Genomic DNA, 25718 nt, shown 5'->3' on the forward strand with positions numbered 1-25718 from the left:
TCGGGGTGCTCTTTCCTGATTGGGTACGGTATCTTCAAGTACTGTACTGGACAAAGCCGCTTGTAAGTTAATACTGGAAGGTATAGGACCAGTTTTTTTTTAACCCACAATTCCGTTGATCGCGTGCAAGAACAGATTATTCCAAAGCTGCATTAACTTACAAGCGGCTTTGGATTATTCTAGAAACCTTGGAACAGAAGCCGAATTTTGGCCTCGTGAGCGAGTTTTAAAGATGTCTCAGCTTTGTACAGATGATCGGAAATATTAATCAACATAAATGCAGTATCCAGCAATTAGTAGCGTCGGAAAGCCCGGGGCGCTCGAGCACCCATCAGAAATCAAAATTTTTCCGTATGAAGCTCAAGCCAAAATGGAACGCTTCCGACGCCTCTCCTAACAATGATGTTCTCATCTAACAGTCTTGGAGCAATCAAAGTGTGTCATTGATGATGTCTTGTTGAGTATTTTGTGGGAAAAGATGACACTCGTGATTGGAATCGAAATTTGGTGAGTGAATGTAATTTTTGTTGTAATGTCCAAAAACATAAATCAATTTTGCGCAGAGAAAAAATACAAACTTTTGTGTTTTAATAATTCAATTGTCAGTTCTGTTAATTTTTAATAATCGAAATAGTGTGTATTAATTACAATAGCAATTATTACGATCTGATTAGATTCAAAAATGTCAATTCAAGGAATTTTTCAATGTCCAATTCGAAAATCGCGCTGATTTTTAACTTAATCGATTGCGATTTTTTTTTTTTCGATTACAGTTATTTTGATTATTTCTGGACTTTTCAAAATTAGTAAAAATTGGAATTTAATGCGAGATAAACATGTCAATTTACATATTTGCGTTTGAACGAAGGGATTTTCAATTCTGAATTCGGTATCAAATGGGAACAATTTTTTTAAAGTCAATTTGAATAGCCGGGTACATACAGTGCCGGTTGAAATTTTCTAGAATTTATCAGGTAGGGCCTCAGAAAAACCACTTGGCCTGGGGGCCTACGATGCTCTTAAGACGGCCTTGCCTAGAGATCGGGAAAGAGTGCCGCAGTGTTTATAAATTTCTAATCTTATTTTCAAGTGCGGCGACCTTTAAAAGATTGAATGTGTTGAAGTGCAACTTCTGGTTGCCTATTGAATGTTTTTTACACATTGCCCCCACATCTAACAGCAGGGCCTCTAGGCTGATATTATTGGTGCCCTTCTCATAGTGCATTTATAACGTGAAAAACAATACTGAAATTTGTCTGGGGGGGGGCATGTTTCTATAGAAACATAAAATATTAAAATCCTTTACATTCATTAATCAATCCACTATCAATTAATACTAATTGATAAATTAATCAGTGTTGGGATCAATTGATGTTAATGAATTAAATGTCTATGTATTTGCAGGTTATCACGATTTGAATCACATGATTTAAAAAAACGGATTTAAATTATTCCATATTGGGGTTATTCATTATAGTGGGGTTGATATTTTGACCAGGATACTGGCTAAAAGTGGTTTTAGCTATCTAGATGTGGTCAAATATGGTCTTGAAACTGATTTAGTAATAATTATAGATGTTTCTCTTTATTTTATTAAAATCAATAAAAAATATTAAGATAATCAAGTGACAATTGGGTGAATTTAAATAAGCTAGTTGTGTGTGTGTGGGGAACCTTTTTAAAAGTCATTCTGATGCTTGTGTGTTAAAAGTAAAAACCAATCTTAATTTGAAAAAGCAGTTAAAACTATTACTATATCAGTTTAAGACCATTTCAATGTTTTTCAATAGTTTTGATCAGTTTTTTCCACTTGTGGCCGGTGGCCTCGTGAAAACCAATTCTGATGGCTAAAATTACAATCCTGTTCTGAAGTCATAAAATTGTGGTATGAAAGGGCCATTTTTTCATACCATTCGTTTGCATGCCTTGTCCGTCCAGAATATTCAAGTGAGAGACCAAATTTGAAACAGCAAGAGGTTGCAATTAAATGTTGGAAAATAATTTATAATTTGTTTTTTAACTGGGATGCTCCATTTCTAAAAAAGCTGTGTTGAAATGTCTCTATGTTGTCCTATAAGCTCAGCAGCCTTTAAAATACTTTTATCTTATTTTTTATATCAACTCAATATGGAACAACCATTCAAGCTGCCATTAAAACAACTTTATTTCATTACACCATGTTTCACTGAGCTGATAAACGTGAAGAATATTATTATTGTTATATTTCTTGTTGATAAATGTCATTTGAAGTTTATACATAGATAAGGACTTATTTAATTATAAATCTATATAATGAAGCCTTTCAATATGTATACTTTAACATTATAGTTAATCAACTACTCTAACAGCAAAAAATAGCTATTCCATGACTATGAAATTAAGTAATTTCTTATAGGCCTAAATCAGTTTCTTAAATTTCTTCTAGCTGGCTAATTTTTTATATGAACCTTTATCACAATACTAACAATATTTGTGGTATAACCTATAGTTGAATGTGATTTTAATTTAATTATGATTAAATTTATAAATCCACATGAGGATCACTGGTCCATCTTCCAATTTAGAAACACTGACATGTAATATAACAATAACCAGAGTAAATATAATAACTAATTTATTACTTGATATTAAGCATTATAAGATTTGTTACTCTCATTATTCAATACTTATTATAGACAATGCCGATTTCTGAAATGGTAGCACCTAGAAACCCCCAAAGCAGAATGCTTTGCATTGATCTGCAATGAGCCTCAGCTGACTGGAAATGTTCTGTGGCAAAAAAAGTTCCTATAATAGGGTTTTTACTCTTCATAAAATTCTTCCAGATTGTTTGCTACATACTTCAGTTTTCATCATATTCTTCTCTTCCCTAGCAACTACCATGTAAATAATACATCATTTGTTTTCACCATTGGCAGACTTTAAACATAAGTCAAATGACATTGTTAATATGTCATTAAATATTTAGTATAAGTATCACTGAAATTATTTGTACACTCCCATTGCATTCATTCACATTAACTCTAACTTAATAGTTCCCATAAAATAATCATGTAACCTCAGTTCTAAATTTTTGACCTTTCTAGATAAAGTTTAATAAATGATAGTTAATTATGGAGTCTAGCATTTTTGGATTCATTCCATCAAGCGTGCTGAATTGCTATGGAATTGCCCTTTTTCATTTCAGAAGCAATTGCATTGTTATCCAATATTATAAGATAGCGATATATTACTTTGATAATTTTCCCATTTCATAACATGTTTATGCATTTTAAAATTCAACTGAATGGTGTGATTTAGATTTGTTATGAGATCAACTGAACAAAGCTTTATATATATATTTTTTGCTTTATTTCCTAGTTTTCACCAGTTTCAACCATCTATCAAAAAGCATGCTTATTCATTAATAAGGGTTGGTTTCCATTCAGAAGCAATTTTATTCTGTGGCAGTGAATGAAATGAGCAAAATTTAGAAAAAAAAATACAAACTATATTTATGCTACAGCTATTGATTTTGTATTTAACTTTTTCTAAGGCCATGGGAAGTATATTTCTCACCTTCACACTCCTTTGGGAAGTGCATGTCACACAGTAATGGTTTGGTCTAGGGACCCTTTTCCAGAGGATGGGGGACCCATGGGGCTTGCCATTATTAGTCCAATACATTCAATAAAATATAAAAATTGTTTCGTTTATTGGCATTCTCAAAACAATAAATTTGAAGGTAAAGGTTCACGAAAGGGTTATTTATTACAATTTTTTATCGTTAAATATTGCTTCAATATACAGGGTGCATGACATTTTACTGGGGAACAGTTGATCTTAGAGGCATACTTCCAATTGGAAAAAGTATCCAAATAAGGTGTAGCACTCAGATATGTAATTCATGTTGCAAGGGGCTGTATGGATATTAAAAAAGATTAACTTTTTTTATGGGCAAAAGGTGTCAAAAAAACTTAACTTTTTATAATTTCAATAACTATACAACCAGCCCCTTGCAACATGAATGACATATTTGAGCACTACTTGTTATTCTGATACTTTTCCTAATTGGAAATATGTCTCTAGGATCAACTGTTCTCCAGTAAAATGTCATACACCCTATTACCAATGCACACTGTATAAGCCTTTTTTTGCAAGCATTTTGAATGGCCACATTAATGAAATGTTATTGTTTACAGCAGTGTTTCTTAAAGTGTGTATCTGGGCTCCTATGGTCATCACCAACCTTTGTCAATAACTTTGTGACAAGCTGTTAACATTGATGATTGCTTATGCAGTGCTCTGAAGTGGTTTCTAGCTGTTCTTGGGAATTAAAATTCTTTCACAAGGCATAATCAGATTAAACTGGAGGAATGGGAGAAGGTATCAAAAACTGAGCATCACAAAAAAAAATATATATAAATTTCTGAGTTGATGAAAGCTTGACAAATCTTGGGTGCCATGGCAACTAAAAAGATATTGACACTTAAATTCTTTTTATACATGATTATAAAACTGGACCTCTAAAGTCAGCATGAAATTTTTGTATTGAATATTATAGAGATTGAAATATAATTGTTTTCATTTCATGAAACATTAGAATAATTTTTGGTATAATCACCTTATAATGACATGTTTTAGTTCGAGTTCTCTGTCATGGTGAGAGGTTTAAAGTTTTTAATATGATTTTGGAAACCTTTTTAAAGATTGAAAAATTTCTTTTAAAATTGGGCAAATTTTTAAAGATTGGCTGTCTTTTCAATCGATTCAAGTTTTGAGTAAAAAATTAAAACCATTATTATGATCACCTTCATTCTAAAAAAGATAAGGGAACTGTAATTTTCTTCGTTAAACTCAATGAGAACACACTCAAATTTTTTTATCACTCGTATTTCTTTCAAGTTGCTCAGTTCATCCACATTACTTTTATTTTCTTGCTTTAAAAGTTTAATATTATGGGCTGCAAACTTTATATTTTTCTTATTTGTTCTATTGACAATTCCTTTATGCTGTATGTAGGAGGTTCTGAAAGTTCTTGCAGCAATTTTAGAATGCAACTTCTCTCAATCTCATTCCAATGCACATTCCTTTCTATTAAATGACAGCACTAATGTTTTCTACAGAGTTCCTATAACATTCATCTTTCCAGGAAGTGCCATTTTTCTGGGTATTTGTGTAGTTTTAAAAGAATTCCTATCATGGCATACTTTTGCAGTTATGAAATGAATAAATTCTGATCTATGCTCATCTTAGCTTAACCCTTTATCTACTAATGGTACTTTTGAAGTACCAGGTTAGCTAATTTGTTATATATGAACGTGCCTAGGATCCAAGGTTTTCCTCATCATTTACCTTTATCATTGCTTTTTCTTTATTCTATTCAATTTCAAGCTGTTGTGAATAACTAATCTGAATACTCATTTTGAACAGCTCTGTATCCTCTGAGAATGGGTATGTATTTTGTATAGTTACTTTTGTTTGCATTACAAAATACAGCTTCCCTCTTTCAAAAATATGAATATAATCAATTTACTATTATTTGTTATATATATATATATATATTTCAATTATTCGTAACCATGTAGAATATTATAAAAATACATATTTTTTAATTTTGGAGACGTTCAGTACCAAGTAAAAATAAGGTGCAGTTATTTATTGTTACTGCAAGAATTTTCTTGAGAATCTTTCAAAAGATTATTACAGAGAATTTTACATCTATAAAAAGAGTTGGAGAATATTCTTATCGAGAATTTTAAAATCTCATCAAGAATAATATTTTCCAAAGCTCTAGTTGCTTTCCAGAGAATATTCTGCGGTATTATCTTCCATGAGAATATTTTCCAGTATTATCCTCTGTACCTATCACTTTGAACGCCAGTTTTTGAAGGTCTTCAAATTAACAAATTGTCAAATCAGCAAATTGAGCTTACTAGTTAAGTCACCCCTACTAATGAAGATTTCATAGCTCCTAGATGAAGTTGTACTTGGCTATCAGTACAATGGGATTCTGAAATGACACATAATTACATAAAATTCCACTTATATGACAAAGTAGACAAATGAATACGAAAATTGGTACAAAAAATTTATATTCATCACACTTTTGAGTAGTTACATGCATTTGATATATTAACGATCCACACTATGAAATCTCTGAAACTCGTCTACTTTCAAACACATTTTTATCAAATTTTTCTCATTGATCTAATCTAATTTAGTGTAGACGAGATCAGTTGAGAATAAAGTTTATAAACATTTTGAAGATTGTTTTTGAATTTAAAATCTTTTTACATCCCCTTTATTGCTTGAAAATAGGTGTCCTAAATTATACAGTAACAAACTCCAAGAGACTGAAGAAACTGTGTTACAACAAAATTTTGTTACAAAGGAATTCTAATTTTTATGAATTTTAAATTTGTTAAATTTCATTGCAACAGAATTTGATTAAAAGGAAATATTTATTTTAGATAATAAAAAGAATGAAAAGTTAAATTTCGATAGTAACTCAAGTCAATTAGGCATTCAATTTTTTGGATAAGTTTTGCTTAACATATTTGAAGAAATCAGTAATTTTTTTGTTTTTATTTCTACAAGTATTGTGTAAGCAGAGGAAACAGCAAATTTCCTCTAAAGTATATGCAAGTTAATACACATGCAATGCTTAAAAGATTCTGCATTTTGCATGTACATGCTTAACTGCCAGTACATTCTTGACACACACATGCACATTCCGACATGTACACATTCATTGGAAATTCCACAGGAATATGGACAAGGTACCTGTGTGGTTTTAGTAATATTCCTTGGTGACACCGTCATGCACTGTGACCTCTAGCACATTCAATTTTGAACAATCTCCTCCTTTAAAACAGTGTGACAGTATTCTGACCAGCTGATTCGCAACTGTTTGTTCCTATCATTACCGTTCATTGAGAGGGGAGGGTGAGTTTATTTGCTCTGAGTGTAAGCATTTTTTTTAAACTTGTGGTAATAGGGTCATTCCCAAAAAATGTACATCCCACATTTTTAAATGAAAAATTCAAATTTGAATTTTCAAAATAAAATTGATCTCAAATTGTAGCCAATGACTTGACGTTTAATACAGTAGACTCTCTGTAACTCGACACCCCAAAAGTATTGACAAACATGTAGACTCAAGCAGATGTAGAGTTAGCAGGGTTTCACTCTAAATTTTTGTCTGATTGTTTCTGTGTACGTAATTATGTACATTCAAACTATTCTATTAAATAGAATGCTAATTCTCTCATTAATTTTAATTTTGGGTTGTTTCATAATAGAATCAAAACATATAAAAAAATTTACCTCATGAAAAATAATCAAGTATATTTGTTTTTCTTCTACACTGTTTAGTTTATCCAGCGATTGTTAGACTTTTTCTCCTGAGTGCGTAGGAATCAACCTATCACTCTACAGCTTTTAATGCATCTAGATGCTTAAATTTTTAATGCATTTAGATGGTGCAGATCATGGGTGGAGATGCAGGGTCATGGGGGGCATTGCCCCCCAGCATCAAAGGTGAAGTTGATAGATCTAATGTATGTATATATGAATTGACATCATCGTGCTCCCCAAACTTCCAGGTCTATCTCCGCCTATGGTGCAGATACTTCATCTGAACTTTCTGATTCTATTTCTTTGGAACATGAAGCACTTCCTCTTTGATTCTAGAATATTTTTGTCTTCTCAAAGTCCTGAAGTGTGTTTACAAGATCAAAGTCAATATTCATAAATTCATTCTCAATAAAATCACCTGTAGCGTTATTTATGCTTTCTCCACATGTAATTTGAGAGGAATCTGGATAAATTATCGTTTTCCAAAGACTGAACAAAAACCAACATGACGAAATTAGTTCCGAATCGTGGCAATCGTGATCAATCCTTTCAATAGTATCTAAAACAAATTTTTGCATCTATTCCAACATCCATAAATTCACAAATTTTATTGGTCTAATTTTGTGTAAAAATTTTTCATACTTAGGATAATTTCTTGATCCAGTGGTTGTGAAATTGCTGTTGAATTAGGTGGTAAAATGCATAATTTGATTGCAGAAAAGTCTGTTATTTTGGAATGACTGGTGCAATTATCCAAAATAAATAAAACTTCTCTCTTCTCACTTGAAAATTTTCTAACTTCCTCAACCATTGTTCGAAAATCTGTCATCCATTCCTTTTTTGTTGCTATCATAGTCCACAGAAAGAGTAACATTTTTAAAGCACTGAGTTTTTTGATTTTCTGGTAACAGCGGTTTCAATTTTTCAGAACCGTTTGAGTTTGCAGCCAAAAGAACTGTCAAATGATCTTTGTTTTTTTACCTGCTTCACATTTTTTGTGTTTCAAGACAACAATTGTGGGTTTTCCTTTTGCCTCACCAATCTCATCACAATTAAAAACATCTGCATCTTTATACCCTTCTATCATTGGTTTGAGAATATCATTCTTTCAATTTTCAACAGTTTCTTGAGATGCAGATATGCTCTTCACAAACTTTCCTAAAAACGATGCCATGGCGCTCTTTGAATCTGGTCAACTATCCACTGCTCACAGTAAAATCACCTTGATTGAGACTTTTTGCAAAATCTTTTGCTTTCTCTTGAGTAATTGGTCCTGATAGTGGGATTGAGTGAGATCAAGCGGATTCGAACCCCAAAAGAGTTGCTTCTTCTACGTCACTGATGTCTGATTTTCTTATGCATTTTCTGCTTGGTTCATAAGAAGATTTAAATGTGCAGACAAAATGCTTTCCTTATTTTTGGCAAATGTTGAAATAGTGTTCCGTGCAACTCCATATTCTTCGGCAAGTTCACTGAGTTTTTTCCGATTCTAGTTTTTAAAAAATTTAAACTTTTGATTTTAAAGTTAAAGTATGAAGTTTGCCTGGAGCCATTGTATATTCATGGCCGTGATACTCACAATGAAAACCAAATAACATATTCAGCGTCTAACCAGGCTTTAGCTCTTTTTCTTTAACTCCTTTTCCAAGAAATTGTAAAACTGAGAGTTCCACTGAAAACATTCCAACAGACAATATCAAAACTTCGGATAGATAAGATTTTCATCCCTATTGGATGTTAACAATATCCACACTTTTTTTGACCATGAAAAGAATGAAAGACCTGTTTTGGAAATACCACTGAAATGATAAGCTGGCCAACAGGTTTCAGGTTTCAAACATTCATTCTACACATGCAACCCCCCCCCCCCCAAAATACAAAAAAGGGACCCATCATAGAGAACAAAGAAACAAAGGATTGTCCAAATACCCATGAACAATTTCAAAAAATTCTTATAACTGGTAACCCAAGGCCAATTGTAAAAACCAGTCATGGTAAAGGGACAAAATTCAGAGGACTTGAGCGGAGTTAAACCAAACATGTATGGAGTTAGAGGGTTTTCCCTGCATTGAAATCAGTCTTATGCCAACCAAGGGAATTATAGATGTTAAGTTATCGACATTCCACTGTATTTCATAAATATTTTTCACTTTTATTTTGTAATTATATTTTATTTTTTTTGAGTTTTATGACAGTCATGGATTTTGTCCACTCTGTTACGAAAAATCTCTCTCAAAAAAATGGAATCTTATTTCTTAGACATGTTAAAAAAGTTTTTCTTTTTTTTCTGTCGTTTTGATGGTTTTTCATGATTTTTTTCAAAATAGCCCATGAAAAACTTCATTTTTTCTATATGAGTCGTCCAGTTGCAAAACTTGTTAAGTACCAACCAAATTTTTTTACAGAAAGTGAAAAATAAACTTTTGTAGAGTGTATTTTTTAAGCTGGCATAAATGACTTTTCTTAAAATGTTTGTGCTATGAAGTTAAAATTTTAAATTTCAAGCAGTTGGCTCGAAAAATACACTCTACAAAATTTTTTTCACTTTCTCTGACAAAAATCTGGTTGGTGAGTAATTAGCTTAAGCGAGCAATTGCTTAACGAGTTTTGCAACTGGAAAACTCATATATTTGGTAACTCAAAATCAAAACTTATTTCTGACAGACAATGGGTTGGTAATTTATAATTTAACATCTTAGTTTGAAGTGTTCTTAAATTTTTCTGCCTGTGAACTGCAAAAATGCTTTCCATAACAGAGTGCACAGAAATGTTTAACTGAGAGAAAGATATCTCACAAATATTCTAAATAGGCCATTCAAATACTTTTATTTCTCAAGCTGTATACAAAATGTGATAGGTGAACCAGAAACTCCTCTTATAACCTTTGAAAAATGTCCACCCCATGACCAAATTCTAAAAACACACCCACCCCCATCGTAGTTTGAATTTTGGTCTAGTAAAATTATTAAAATCTGGTCACACAAAATGGACACTGGACTGACTTAGCTGTATATTATATTATCAGGATGATTTTATTTTTATTTCAAAGTTTTTTGTTGAAACTGAATAGTAATTTGATATTGGTATAAATCTCATGTTTATGCCTCTCACATTAGTTTAGTGATCCAGAGTGAACTGGGGGGGGGGGGAGATTGGGTCTGGAAACAAATATAGGAAAAATAATGGTTCTTCCCCATAAAAATGCAGAACGTATTGTCAAATAATGACCTTTACTCATACTGAAATCCCCCTTATGACTCATCTCCCTGGATCTGTGCCTAGCGGTTTTGATGATCCGTATTACTTTTTTTTAACTTTCGTATTTAACTGAAAAAATAATGTGATAGAGAATGTGGTAAAGAGAGTTTAAATTTAATAGATAACTTACTAAATTTAATTTAAACCTTCAGAATCTTTTAACTAAGATATAACTTTACTTTAAATCAGTTTCCATTCTGTTGGCATTGCTTTAGTTTTTGGAAAACGCAACAGGGCTGACAAATTAGCTGAAATTATTTTTTTCTATTAAATTTAAATCATGAAAACTTTTTTAATATTTTGAAGCATATCTCCATGTACTATCACTTGATGTTGATATAGATGAAAAAAAACCTTAATTATTTATGATAGTGATGTGGCAGAGAAATCTTGTACTAAAGACAGAACGTGAATATTAAGTCATTTTGCAAAAGTTGTTGATCAAGCATCAAAAGTGAACCTTTCAATGAGCTCAAAAGTGTTATCAGATTTAATCTGGTATGAAAATGTCTCCCAAATGACCATAACAGACTGGACATTCTATTAAAATGGGAAAAATTTCGGGACCTGAACAAAAAAATGTTTTTTCTCAAAATTTTATTGTGTGTGTGTCAGTTTTATTCTACGTTTTTTGAAAAAAAATTCCAGATTTGCTTCAAGTCTCTTTGTTTAACACTTTTTTGAAACTGGGACAGCCAGATTTTTGAGGTTTTGCTATAAACAATGATTTTTAAGAGAAATTGAATACCATCTGGAACAAATGAAGAAATTCTATATGACAGAATTAAATATAGAACGTGGGAAAAAAATTAAAAATACTACCAGAGTGCTCTGAAATTAAAAAAAAAAAAGGAGCAAAGTCTCTGAAACTGTTTGTACATTTTTTTTGGGAATGACCCATTTATGATATAGCCTGGATCCATTCCATGGCATTACTACAGCACTGTTGCTACTATTGAAAAATCAACCCCATGTATATAAGCAGGAACGAATAATTAGCCATTAATTTACTGATGGTTTAATGATGCATGGGTGCTCTTAATAGATCTTTATGCCTTCAACCTTTGACACATCCCAGGCACATTTGGCATTTTAATTAGGTCTGCAGGCTATTAAGCTATACTATATACATGCTTTGAAAGAGCTTGGTTGGCCATGCGTTAAAGAACCCTGATCTAACATATTACATGGATATCTATTTCTTAAACAAAAGTATAAGTTTTTATTCCCAAAACTGAATAAAAATTTTGTAACCATATCAAGCAACTATGCTTTTGATCTGCTGATAATGTATTGCAGGGTTGACAAATCTAATAAAATCAGAAAACAGCCAAATTTCTTAGGAGCTAAGAATGATTTTAATCTCAAGAAAAACTCGTAAATAATGTTTTTTCGACTTCCCCAGGATATAATACATAGGCGGCATGGGCAGAGATACAGGGGGGCGGGATTGCCCCCCCCCCCCAGAGTCAAACGTGGAGTCGACTGATATATATGACTGATCTAATGTATATATGTATAGATATCATCGTGCCCCCCCCCCCAGACTTTCAAGTCAATCTCCGCCTATGATAGGTGGAGATAGACTTGGAAGTCTGGGGGGGGGGCACGATGATGTCAATTCATATAGGCCCTATACATTTATACATTAGATCAGTCTACTCCACCTTTGACGCTGGGGAGGCAATGCCCCCCCCGTATCTCCGCCCATGATTTAATATCCTTTACCCATACGTATAAAAGATGCACTGTCATGAAATCAGAAAATTTTGTATTATTCATAGACTATAATTTAGCAATCAAATACAGAAAATTTTTAGGCGCCAATACCAATTTTTTAATTGCTATATTGACCTGGCACCTAGGATTTCTTAAGCTCTGATGTATTGAATATTAAGCAGACCATGACATATTTATCTCCCACATGCAACTGAATCAGGATATTAAATTTAATAAATCTGAAATTTTATAGTAAGCTAAGCTAAATAAAAGTTAAAAAAAAAAAATCAAAGTTTTGCCAGAAACGTGAACCCCTGTTGAATGCATGCTACAAAGCATTTCAATAAAATGACTAACATGAGTAAACATTCAAATGCCATTTCTCAAGTTTTGGAAATTCGTACATTCATGCTTCTGGCATGAGGGGGGGGGGGAGATACACTACTATATCTATATGCAAATGCATGGGTAAACTCATGACTGGCCAACAATTTGCTAATATACCTATATCTTTGAAAGTATCAATAATAAACAGAGAAAAATTTCATTTTGAACCAACAGCACATTTTCAACATAAATTTCTAAGACACTTGAAGTAAATTACCAAAAGTGAAAATTTTAATTTGAAAAATTTTGCTTTAAATATCACCACTTATAAATATATAAATATCTTTGAGAGAGAAACGATTTTATTAGAAATACGTTAAAATATTTGGATAATCATCCATTATATTCAACATGTTCAAAAATAATATCAGCTAATATTCTAAAATATATATTGAAAGCTAATATATATTACAATTGAAATAATGATGTAATAAAAAATGTCAACACTGGCGATATCCTCACATACCTGTTATAAATCAGCGGCCATTATCTCATTTTGAGGAACTCAAGGGTTATCATGAATTTATAGCGATAAATATTCATTGATGGATACCCATAACTCTGTTAAATCATTTATATATGAGTTTTAAGTTACTCGGATTGAGATCACACGATTGCTTAGACGGTAACGTTCTAAACAAACATATGATCTCTTTTGGCGGCAGACTTGGGGTTCCAATTTCAAGGGGTGACCACTAAACTTTGTTTTTGAACCCTGGTGATTGTCCAGCCCTCAATTTTTTTTATCATCTCTATCCGAAACTCGAAACCAAAATTTTTTGCATTGTTCTGCAACAAGCGTTCAAACATTCAATGAATTCGTACTTCGGGTGAAAATGCCAAGAAAAATTTCGAAAACGAATTTTTGTAAAATTACGACTCGCTCCATTCGGGTCATTCAGACTATTACATCTATTCTATTACATCAAAGGTAACAAGCAGCGCTGCCATCTATAACCAATATTTTCATTTAATATTTAACTTTATTAAATGAAAATATTGGTTATAGATGGCATTATTGCTTCGATAAATTTATTTATTACGTATTGAATATTATTGAGAATTAACGGTAAAAGATTCAAGCGCTTCGTAATTGAGAATTAAAGCTTAATTTTGCAATTACTGCAAACTTATCCGGGTATTTTTGTAGGGCACTGTACGCCCCATAACAGCTGACGAAAGGGCAAGTTTGTTTTTCGCTCATTTGATCGTGTTTAAATGATTGAGAAAAAAAAACGAAAACAGTAAAACATCAGTTTTTCGTTGATCTGAAATTTTAGATAGACACGATTTTAACATTTTCGTGATGGCTTGAATTAGAGCGCCTTTCTGGGGATGCCATTGCCAAGACGTTATCGGTTGGACATCACATGCCATCTATGAGGCTTTTTAGAAAACTACATTTCTTTTATACGAAATCGGTCATGGTTCCTTAACATTTTTCTCTCAGCTGCGACCCAAAGTCATCTAGATGAGTTTCGCGACTCATAGCCACTGTTTGTTTTTTTTAAATAAATAAAGCCAGGGGCACAATAATTAATGCTCAGACAATTATAAGAGGACCCTAAGTGTATTTTGTACGACCCATCTCGAAGTCCCTGGAAATTGAGTTTGGGTCATGATCCATAGCTTAAGAACCCTGGGCCGTCATTTGAACTTTTTCCGGGGGGGGGGGGGGCAAAGAGCATTTACTAAAGGTACGCATATATATTTGTGTGTGTACACACACACACACCATTTGTAGTGTATTTTCAAAAGCCAGCGGGGGGGGGGGGGCTGTAAGAACCCCTGTTATAGATGGAAGGTAGGTGCTATTTTATTCATTTAAATTAAATTGCGGCCTGCTAAAAAGCAATTTTCTGAGTAAAATAGGGAATTTTAAAAGTTTGAAGAAAAAAAGGAAAAGAAAGTTGAATATTGTGAACGCATTCTTTGGGGACATTTGTTAATTCCTCGTGCCGGGACTCTGGAAATTTTTTTGCAGTGGCCCGCAGACGAAAAGGCTTACGCAGGGATGGCTCATGACATTTTTCAACTGTTAGCGGAGAGTGACCATACGTCTCATTTCCCGGGACAGTCCTGGTTTTCTGTTTTTCTGATATTTTTGCAAAAAATGTTCGGGCTTTCACGTATTTTCAGCGAAGAGAACTCGACTCCTTATTCATTTCATTTTTCAAATAACGATTAAAATTATCCCAACTCAGAAATTACATTACGATAATTACGACTACAAATAAAAATATTCATCTCGCATATTTGTCATGTTTTTTTAAATTCACTACAATTTGAAGGGGCGCTTCATTTCCAGCGATTGGCGACTTTTCTGTGGTTTTAGCACGAGTTGACAACTTTGCTTGCTTTTATCAATAATTGGCATTGCACCGTATTTTTCTGGAGCAAATGTTGTCGGCTTATGTGAGCGAAAAATATTTTGGTGATGAAAAATCGCCACTCCCTTCAGTTGGCGCTTCCTGCTGCGGTCCTCGTAGTTCACAGGATTCAAGATCCCGCGCTGGGCTTATAGACTGGTGCGAATTCTCAGAAATGTGGCTGTAAAAAGTGTTGAGGCCCCTTCAAGTTCAGAACCGCCTTCAAGAGTGTGCGGTTAGGAACGCGCGCAGGAACGACACATTCCAATATTCAATCGCAAACTCAAAACCCTATGTCTAAACGCAAAGCAGCTCTACAGGCAAAAACGTGGCGATTCCCTCGTTCCCGGTGTCGTCGTCTTTCATTATCGCTCTTTTAAGAGAAGAGAGAAATCAATAACATTAATTTTATTAATATTTTCAGTGATTTATTCCCTGAAAATATTCACTTCCATTTTTTTTCCAGAGTATTTGACGAGTTTTTACAGATAATAAATTTATTGGAAGTTACGTTTATTAGATTATTGTAATCATTTTTAAACTTGGATTTGGCTTCTTTTATACTCGCCTTAGGTTATTATCATATTTAATGAAGACGTACGTTAAATTAAAAGTAATTTTACTCGATCGTGTGGATGTTTATACAAACATCTTTTAGTTTTTCTTCATCTCTGTCAGTAACTCATTAAAAACGAATGTATTTATAAACAAATTTGCTTTTGTATATGTTATTTTCAATTTATAGTATAGAATTGATATATTAAGTGGCAGAACTTTCTTTTGAAAGGAAGTTTCAATACGGAAAATAAATATTTTTAAACAAGAAAACATCTTAAACAGGAGCCTATTAGTAATTTTCAACTCTTCAACTGACAGAACTTTATTATGAACTACCTACCTAATTTGAACGTGTATAAGGAACTCCTTTTTGCCAAAAGTTCTCGAAAATAGGGATTTCTTATACGTGGATAGTATCATACATTTTTTTTTTTCAAATTTTGAACCTAAAAAAAAATCAAGTTGTTTCCTTACAAACGTTAAAATACGGTAAGTGTATGAAAAACAGTGTTTCCTTTTTTAAATCTTTAATTAGAACTAAAATGACTCATTGACATATGACTCATTCACAAATGACAAACAATGATGTTCCGTAAGCGCCTTTTCCTTTCCAACCGAGCACAACCCATGTCAGAAGTGAAGTGAGTGATGTGTTATGGTTGAATTACAATTTTTACTGTTTGTAGGTCTGTTGCTCTCTCTGGTGAGACTTTTTAAAGGGGAGATCGGCTCGCATTTGCGCCTTGAAGTTGGGAACCACAGAAAACCAACTTTGGCCGACCACCACTGTGGTGACGGCGGGGTTCGAACCCGGGACCTCGCGACGCAAGTCCGTCCGTCACTATGACCACTCGACCACCATAGCGGCTTCCATAAGCGCCAGGGACTTGAAGGCTATTTGAGCCCCCATTAAATTTTTCAATAATTTTCTTTCAATAATTAATGAGAACACAATGCAACGCACCATTCCCCTTCCGGCGGGCGGGCTTGAGTCCCGTATGTACGGGGCGAACGGCGCTTATATCAGCTCCTTCAATGCTTTCATCTTGTCAGCGCCTGGTCATTTTCTTTTTTCTTTCATAATGTAGCAGATAAAGGGTTAAGCGTATCCATTGATATTGAAATTATTGATGAATTAAAAAAATAATGGGCTGTCGCTTCATATTCAATCATTTGTATGCATAAATTTGATCGTAAATTCATAGTTGATCCTCCAATAAACACTATGAGGTTGGTGATGGGCGCATAAGATGACTTTATTCTGTTTCATCTCTTTTGCATAATGTGATATCCATATACAGTTGATCCCGCTTATAACAGTCCCACTTAGAACATTTCCCCGCTTAGTACAACTTATTTTCGTGTTACGAACTCTTGGAGATTTACCGTTTAAAGCCTTTTCTCGCTTACTACGTTTTCTTCATGACTGTTTTTTTGAAAAACCTTTATAAGCGGAATCAACTGTTATTTTTTGTTAAATTTTAGATCGGCGAAAAAAAGAAACCCCTCCATCAGGACTTAACCCGTTTTTTTTTCTGGAGGGGCTCATGAAGCACGTTTTGAGTGATGTCGGTATTCTACAGAGGGATTTAATAATTCTAGTGCAGCGGTTTTCAACCGGTGCTCTGCAGAGACCATGGGGCTCCTTGTGCACTCTCCAGGGGTTCCGCGGCCGCTTGAAGGAAATAAAAAAACAGTAAAATTTTAAAAAAATTATAAATATTTTTAAATTTTAAAAATAAATCGGTAATTTTGATTAATAATTAAGAAATGGGCCTACGGGGCTCCGCCATAGTATTTTTCTACTAAAACGGGCTCCGCGAGTCAAAAAGGTTGAGAACCGCTGGTCAAGTGAATGGTCGTCTTTTTGTCAGCAGAATTTACTGTTGTACTTCACGATGCGTGTTTGAGTTTTCCGTCGGTTATTCATTCCTCTACCTTTTTCTTTCCCTCAGCAGCCCCTTTGGTGCTTCAAAGAACACTGCCTGTCAAGGTGACTGAAAAATTGTAACACCCTCTGTCTGGTGCCGCAAAAATGTAACACCATCGGTTTTTGCATACTCCACCAGTGTCCAGAATGTAGATTGCCAGCTTCATATGCGTAAAAGTTCTTGTCTTTTAAGCACACTTTTCGGGGAGGAAAGGGTATAGCCGTGTGATTGTCGTTGCTGGAGCAAAGAATTTTTAACGGACTTTATTAATTTGTATAAGGAGTTTCCATGTTTATGGAAAGTAAAGAGTACAGCAACAAATACCTGAAAAAAGAAGCATACGAGAAGTTAGTATGGTTCTGCAAGCAATCGTTTCCGGAAGCTGATCAGGACTTTGTTACAGAAAAAATTCAAAGTTTGAGGGGATCCTTCAGGAAGGAACTAAAAAAAAATTTTTGACAGCCAACGAAGTGGGTCAGCGGCTGATGTATGTGTGCCGAAATAGTGGTATTTCGAGTTGCTACTGTTCACGACAGACCAGGAAATACTAAGCGCATGTGTGTCGAATATGGATATTATTATTCCTGGTGGAAAGATTGACGGCAACGACAGTGAACTGGAAGAAAGTCAAATGCATTCTTCATGATCCAGTACACCTCTCGAAGGCCAGCAGAATGACCAGGAAATTCAACACGAGCAGGTAAGAATATATTTTCAGTACACGAGAATTATGTTTAATGTGCAATATTCCGAACCAACACGTTTAATCTTCAATATTTACAAACCCACAAAGATTTTGAAGATATATTTTATTTAAAATGCATAATATGTAATGAATAATTGAAATGCACAGTATTTTCAAAGTAATATTCTGCAAGTGCATAATTTGAATCCAATATTTTCAAAGTTTTGAAGTCGTAATATTTATAATAAAGGAAATTTCATGCTTTCACCATAGCATCCCGCCATGACACTTTCTTTTTGTCATGAAATAATTTTTGTATGCCTCTATTCTGTTTTGCTTTGAGAGTTGATTATCATTTTTGTCGCACCACTGCCATTTTCTGCACAGGAGGGCTAATTAGATTGGGACCTACAATTTATTGCCGATTCCGAACAGTAGGCCTGTTTTTTATACTCATCGAGAGGGTGGTGCGCTAACCCCTCCATGGGGGACTCCCTGCAGTAGCAGTTTTTTCTGCGGTCATGTCGCCGTTTCTGTTGTACCCCTGTGTAGGAAAGTTTTCTGACAAGGACGAACCGGGTATCGAACTCGCGACACTTCTAAACATCCTTTTGGTACTTCAGGCGAGTACCTTATTGACCGGGCTACCGCACCCCGGTGTTTTATCTCAAGATCACCGAATTCCCCCCCCCCTCCCCTATACATAAGCTGACTCTGACCCATTGCTGGTTTCCAATAGGTCGCCTCACCGTATCCTTCCAGTGCATGCCCGTGAAAAGCTATGGGAGCTCACAGTGTAACTACAAAAGAAGCCTAACCCCCCCCCCCCCCCTCTAAGCACGTATTGACCGTCAGTAAAATCATAAGAACGACAGTAAAAAATTCAGATCTTGTTTTTTGTCACAATTTTTGAAGACTTCGTTAGTCATTTTTAGGAAGATAGGCGCCAATGTTGGCAGAATTTTTATTGGGCTGCCCTGCTCCGGCTACGCCACTGGCCCTCACCCAGCAAACTTCAAAAAATTGTCTTGAACAGCAAAAAAAAACGAACTTTTCCTCAAGAAAAAAAAGACGTCAAAACCCACAGTTCCAGCTGAACCTCGGGTCTTTACCAAGTTCATCAAACCGGTAATAACATTTTTCTTACCGAGACCAGTACTGGTGAAATTCAAGAAGTTACTCGATGCAAAGAGCGTCTCAAGCCTGACAAACAAGCCAGCCATACCCGCCTCAACGATAGCGAGTAACCCGTGTCCGGGGGGATTAACTCCATCACGGACAGAGACGCAAGTTCACTATATCTACAGAAAAAATGTTCGAGAATCCAGATTCTGCGAACGGATTGGGATTTCTCAGTACGACTGGTTGCAAATCAGTTAGTGGTAAAGTGTCTTTGCGCCAGTCTCCTTCATGCACCGTGTGATTTTCCACATTCTCTGTCTCATATGTTGTTGCATAAATGTAGTCGGTATTTCTTATCCTTGAAAAATTGTGTAACGTGCAAATAGCGAGTATTATGTAATTGATATTCTCGGCCTTCATACGTATTTATAGGCGCCAGAACTCCTTTCCCTAGTTGTGGCTCTGCGGTTACACCATTTAATTTTCTTTTCTTGACATTAACCCGTCGGAATGTCACGAATCCTACCAATTTTCCTAAACGAAATGCATTTTAGATTTCTCGATGCAGAAATTAGCCAATAAAGGAAGATACTATTACATTAATTTGTGGTGATAAGGAGGGAAAGAAAGATGTCAAGTTAATTTTTTTTTTCTCGCGTGTGGATTCCAAACAGGTTTTCATGATATTTGTGTGTAAAGATAAATATATAAAAATATAGAAGATTTAAGATAATACAACACAATGGACGATGTATAGATACACAGTACACGGAGACGGGACGTCAGAGTAAATATTTGGTGAACTTGGTTTTCTGTCGAGCTTGAAAGTGTCATGAAACATCAGTTTTTTAAGTACGCATAAATCAAGTACGTTTTGATAAGAGCTTCCGAATTCTGGCACTATGCGTAGTAACATATATCAAACGCGGGACCCCTTTCACCGATACGAATAGTTTCTCTAGTTTCTTTGTACGGAAAAAATTTCCCATAACAATCACTCCCCGTTTTCGGACCCGTGGAATAGAGCATTAATGTATAGTATTTCGCTCAGTGATGGAGTAAAAGTTCCCAGTGCCAAGGTGGGAGGGGGGTGTTTTAGTTGGAAATCTCATTGTATAACGTAGGCCTCTATTGATTTGGATAATCATTGTCATAGATGAAAAGCAGCGCCAAATTGTTTTATTGTTAAAAAAATGGTAAAAACCACATTTTTTTTCCGCAAGTGTGGAACCCGTCAAAGTTCGAGGTGATGTGCTGTTGTAGCTTTAACCTATCTCTGGGGGGGGGGGGGGAGCTCTGAGCACCGAACTTAATATTAAATAATAAGGCGAATCTGGAATCTTTAACCGGAGACAAATTATCTTTCCGGGTAATTTTCTGATTTTCACAGCCGGTTCGCGTAAAGCGGTGACACGCTATGCAAATGAACGGAACATTTCTCTATTGCCATTGGCACGATCGCAACCGATTGCCAGAATCAGAAATTTTATCCGTTAATCTCCCGCTTTTAAAAGCTAAAAAAAAGTTAAAATTCGGGTTTTTAACCAATCGGAGACGGATCCAGAATCAGAAACACGGACGCACTATGTTCACGCCACCCTAATAAAATAAAGTTTGTTAGTTTGGACGGTTTGTGTCAGAGGAGGACAGTTTTCAGACTGACCTTTCCCTACCCCTTGTGATACCCCCCCCCCCCCCGGTCACACGACAGTATATATCGCGAGCGAACGCAAGTTTTGTGACGTCACATAGCCAGTTCCTAATTGGCCGAGCAAAATACGCCCAGAGCGCTTCACTTTTCTTTTTTCTCTCTACTCCGGGGCCAAAGCTGGCATCCTACTATGACTGGGTCCTGACAATTAAGGTAAAAGATAATTAAAAGTCTTGGTTGGAGGTAAACCGCAAAATGCTATCGGCAATCGCGGCCGGCGTCAAGAAAAGCCGTAGTTTTTTGGAAATTTTAAAGGAAGACGCTTGATGCGGGAGAAAAACCTCCCGTTCCGTCATTATTCTATGGCCTTTGCATTGAAATCCATAAATTATTGCTTGCCCAAGGACGATGCTTGGACCCAGTCATAATGGGATGCTAGCTTTACGAGAAAGTGAACATTAGCCCTAGGCTGGTGATGGGGGCGAAGAAGAGAAAGTAGAGATAGTGCAGCCTCGCCTTTTTTCGCCTACAGACAATATGGTGCGGATTCTTCCTCCTGATTTAGATGAGGACCCCGTTCCGAAAAAGACTTTCCAGGAAATTGCTTCCATTCCCTGTACTAGTAAAGAACCAAGTAATTCCCCCACTTCCCCAAGAATGACGGCGAGCTAATTGACCCCGACCAGAGTAACCCCGGAATGATTGGATTACAGTAGGGAATGAATGGGGAAAAAAGTAAATAAGTTGCAGTTATTGCTAAAATTGCCAAAAAAAATCAACGGCAGAAAATGAAGCACCATTGCGTTGAAGCAGTAGATTTAAATGAATTCTATGAAAAAGAGCATTAATATGACAAACATGTGAAATGAAAATACAAATTTGAAGTCACATAATATGTATATAATTTATAGAGTTGGAAAAATAATTTTAATACTTAATTTCAGTAAAGAATAAAAATTCAAATGACTTTGTTGAAAATTCGGGAAATACTGATTCATTTTTATGGGAGTCATGATGGCCAAGATTTACATGAAAGCAAGTTCTTTACAACTTAATATTGTCTACAAGCGGAAATTAGAACTATAATGGTTTTAAAAATTATTTATCTTTAATAACTGGCATTTCAAACTGAAAATTAAAATCGGTAAATGTGGAAACTAAATAAAAAAAATCTAATTTCATATCACGTTGAAAAGACCGTTGAAAAAATGACGATTTTTATCAATCACGATGTAAATGTCCTTGAGTTTTTAAATTTTTGCCTGGAAAAGTGCTTGAATTTTTTAACTTTCAGAGAGTATGAACCATGTTTCCGTATTTGGAAGCCCAATATCACGTTTTTTTCACGAACAAATGTGTTCAGCTTAGCTAGGATACTACCAACATCCCTTTTGATACTACACACGCAAAATTATCTTGAAAAAATATGAGCAATGTGCTGCCATCTATTGAGTAGAGTATCGATGGTTTTGATATAGATAATAAGTATTATCGCATAATATAACTTATCATGAGTGAGTTTTTTCAAGTTATAATTTTTTCTCTAATTTATAAACTTTAAAATTTTGATTTATTTTCTTCAAATTTTTATAATATTGTCAACTTTTGTTTTAATTTTGTCTTTCACTCGATAGTAAAAGTAATATTATATGGAATGTACTTCCATTAGGGGTCGCCACATTACACTCATGTGGCAGCTCCAAATTTAACGGCTACGTTACTCGTTTGAGGTTATATGTGGCCGAATTATGCATGGGCTGTATTAGCTTATGTGCAGTTTCATTCGGTTATAAGGTCGACGAAAAGTATCCACCTTTGATATAACGACAAATTTATTGTTTTCCTTCGATGACGTTTCCTCAAGAAATTCCTATTATTGGAGGTGATCACATCCAGGGAATGTTCATTTGTGCTACATAGAGATGCGAGGCGAGAATATTCTGGATGTAAAAATTGGAGAATAATCGAGAATTTTCTGGAACTATATTATAAATAACAGGAGAATATTCTCATCAAGAACTTATAAGAATATTCTCAAGTTATTTATATAATAGTACCAGTCCGAAAGATTATTCTCGAGAATTTTTCATCTCTAGTTCTATACATAATTAACGTTGAAAAAAAGATTTATTGCATGTTTTACGTTCTGAGTTTGCTCATTGCCGTACAGTAAAACCTTTCTTAACGAACGCCCCTCAGATGCGGTCACCTCGCTTTTACGTCCAAATAATTTTCCCTTTGTGTAATAAAAGTATACATTTCAAACCCCTGATTAAAGGTCATCCCTCTTTTACGGACGAATTTTTTGTCCCGTCGATGTCCACAAAAGAGGTTCCACTGTACAATGAGCTTGCTTCTTGTGTTCCTACTTAGGGCTGTCCGTGAATTGATTGACCCAACATCATGGGTCATTCGGCAAAGTGATGTTCTGAGACCCCATAGTTGGATGGAAACAGCAGTTTATGTACAGTAAAACCTCTCTAGCGAACACCGAAGGGACAAAAAGAGGGGTTATCGTTAATCAGGAGTTTGAAATACGTGATTTTATTATATAAGGGAAAATTATCATTTGACTAATGGACTAAACTCATTAAACGTGATGTTAGTAAAGTTTTTACGAAGATATATATTTTTTCCCATTGGTGGTTCTTATTTTTAATTTTTTACATTTGATTGTCTTTATTTTGATTTTTCACTCTCGGGGGGTCTCCTTATTTTGATTTTTCACTTAATAAAATCTCGCCAATAATTCAGTGATTGAATTTAAGAAATGTGTATTCTTCACAGAGAACCGAATTCTTGTACATTATCTATGGTCATATAACTTGAGTTTTTTCTTACATTTACGGCCAACAGCTTTGCAAGAGTTATGAGCCAACTTGCATTCTAATGTTTCAACTCTTCCAAAAAAATAAACTTCATGAGAGCCTTTTTTGTAATCAAGAACACTCAGCATATTTTTGAAAATTGCAAGATTTTGCATTCATGTGGATGCGATAATTTTGTGAAGTTCTTAGAATGTAATCTTCTATATGCTCTCGTGCTTGATCCAAGTCCATTAGTGTTTTTTCGTTGAGTTAAAAGTTTAAAAAAATTATTCGGTTTATTATAATTTTTTAGAAAGTTAATGATAAGGCCTCATATACGGCCGACCTTACTATAGATTTTTTTTTTCTTCCATAGACTAAGATGTTCCTAGAACAAGTCTGCTTGATATTAGACTTGGAGGGGTTCTCAAACCAGAATACCGGAAAATTCATCGTCTGCGAGTGCGCCGTGGTTAGCATGAATCGTCCCATCGACCACCATGGACTGGTCAACCTGTCTTCGACTTATTCCAGAGAGTTTCGTTCCACAACAACAAATAATTACATGACGAGGAAAATTCATGGACTGTCCATATATTCCAGCCCTATCGAATATCGGAAGGGCTTAATCCTATCGCCATCCGCCGTGGAGCCAGCAATCCTTGATATACATATCACTAGGAGAAAAGTTCTTCACAGCCACCGATAGGTTTCAAGGGTGGATGTTGTGAGGACATTCTCGAAAAAGTGCGTGTACCATATTTCGACGTACAGAAATTTGGATGTCCCAAAGCTAGCAAGCTGAAGGCGATGGTCGAGAATTATGAGACGGAGGGGCTGGTCGCTTCAGACATCGATGGATTGTGCATGTCATAATGGGGTGATGACATGCACTGTCCAAAAGATGAGGTTTATAATTTATGTAAATCGTGGATCGGTTCTGTACTAAACAGAAAATACTGAACCCTCTATCAAATTATACCCTTCAATTATTATTAACAATCAAATCTTTTTTAATGCAGGCCTTTTTACAACCGTTTTTTCTTCCATTACTAACCAGTTTTATTTTCTATAGTCGTTAATATTTGTTTTTGTCAGAAAGTTAACACGTTATGTGCTTGGTCACTTTTTATTTTTCATCATTGCCAGTTTTCTTTTATTACCTGATATCCGTGGAGTGTTTATTTTATTATTTTTCTTTTATGCGTTCTTTTCGTTACGTTCGTGGTTGTAGACTCCAATTCAAGCTAAACTGGAGCAGGTTTTAAGAAATCAAGAAAAAATCTTGACGTGGCTCAGAGAATTAGACAAGATCCGAACAATGCTCGTGAAGAAGATGAAGTCCAGCTCATGTTTGATGACTCAGATGTCCAAATCATTGATGATTATGAGGTGGCTAATGGACGTCAGTACGCAAGACTTATCAAATGAAACAATCACCATCACGGATTCATCCTGTAAATCCTACGACGGTGATGTTGAATCCTTCATGTGCTAGAGGACTATTCGAGCACTGGAAAGAATAAAAAAAAAAGAAAAACTCCTGTTTGTTTTTTTTGGTTTTATTTTTGGCAATGAGCTTCCAGTTGTGCAACATGCTGACAGTAAATATCAGGGTTTAGGACAAAAAAAAAAAAAAAAATTATGGCTACCATATGAAAGCAAAATCTTGCAATTTTCAAAAATATGCTGAGTGTTCTTGATTGCAAAAAAGGCTCTCATGAAGTTTTTATTTTTTTGGAAGAGTTGAAACATTAGAATGCAAGTTGACTCATAACTCTTGCAAAGCTGTTGGCCGTAAATGTAAGAAAAAACTCAAGTTATATGACCACAGATAATGTACAAGAATTCGGTTCTCTGTGAAGAATACCCATTTCTTAAATTCAATCACTG

The 25718-nt window shown here is 34.9% G+C and overlaps 1 long non-coding RNA gene across 1 annotated transcript; it reads left to right on the forward strand.

Annotated features, from left to right (window-relative positions):
* The first annotated feature begins 90 nt into the window (after positions 1-90).
* On the forward strand, positions 91-25718 carry LOC149072572 (uncharacterized). The gene is made up of 3 exons (XR_016194349.1): positions 91-507; positions 17585-18260; positions 24202-25718. It is a non-coding gene; the product is annotated as an uncharacterized LOC149072572 (long non-coding RNA).

Source organism: Pholcus phalangioides, unplaced genomic scaffold (assembly GCF_987345545.1).
Source record: "Pholcus phalangioides strain wild (caught in Gottingen) unplaced genomic scaffold, Ppha-v1.0 ptg000017l_1, whole genome shotgun sequence".
Taxonomy (NCBI): Eukaryota; Metazoa; Arthropoda; class Arachnida; order Araneae; family Pholcidae; genus Pholcus; species Pholcus phalangioides.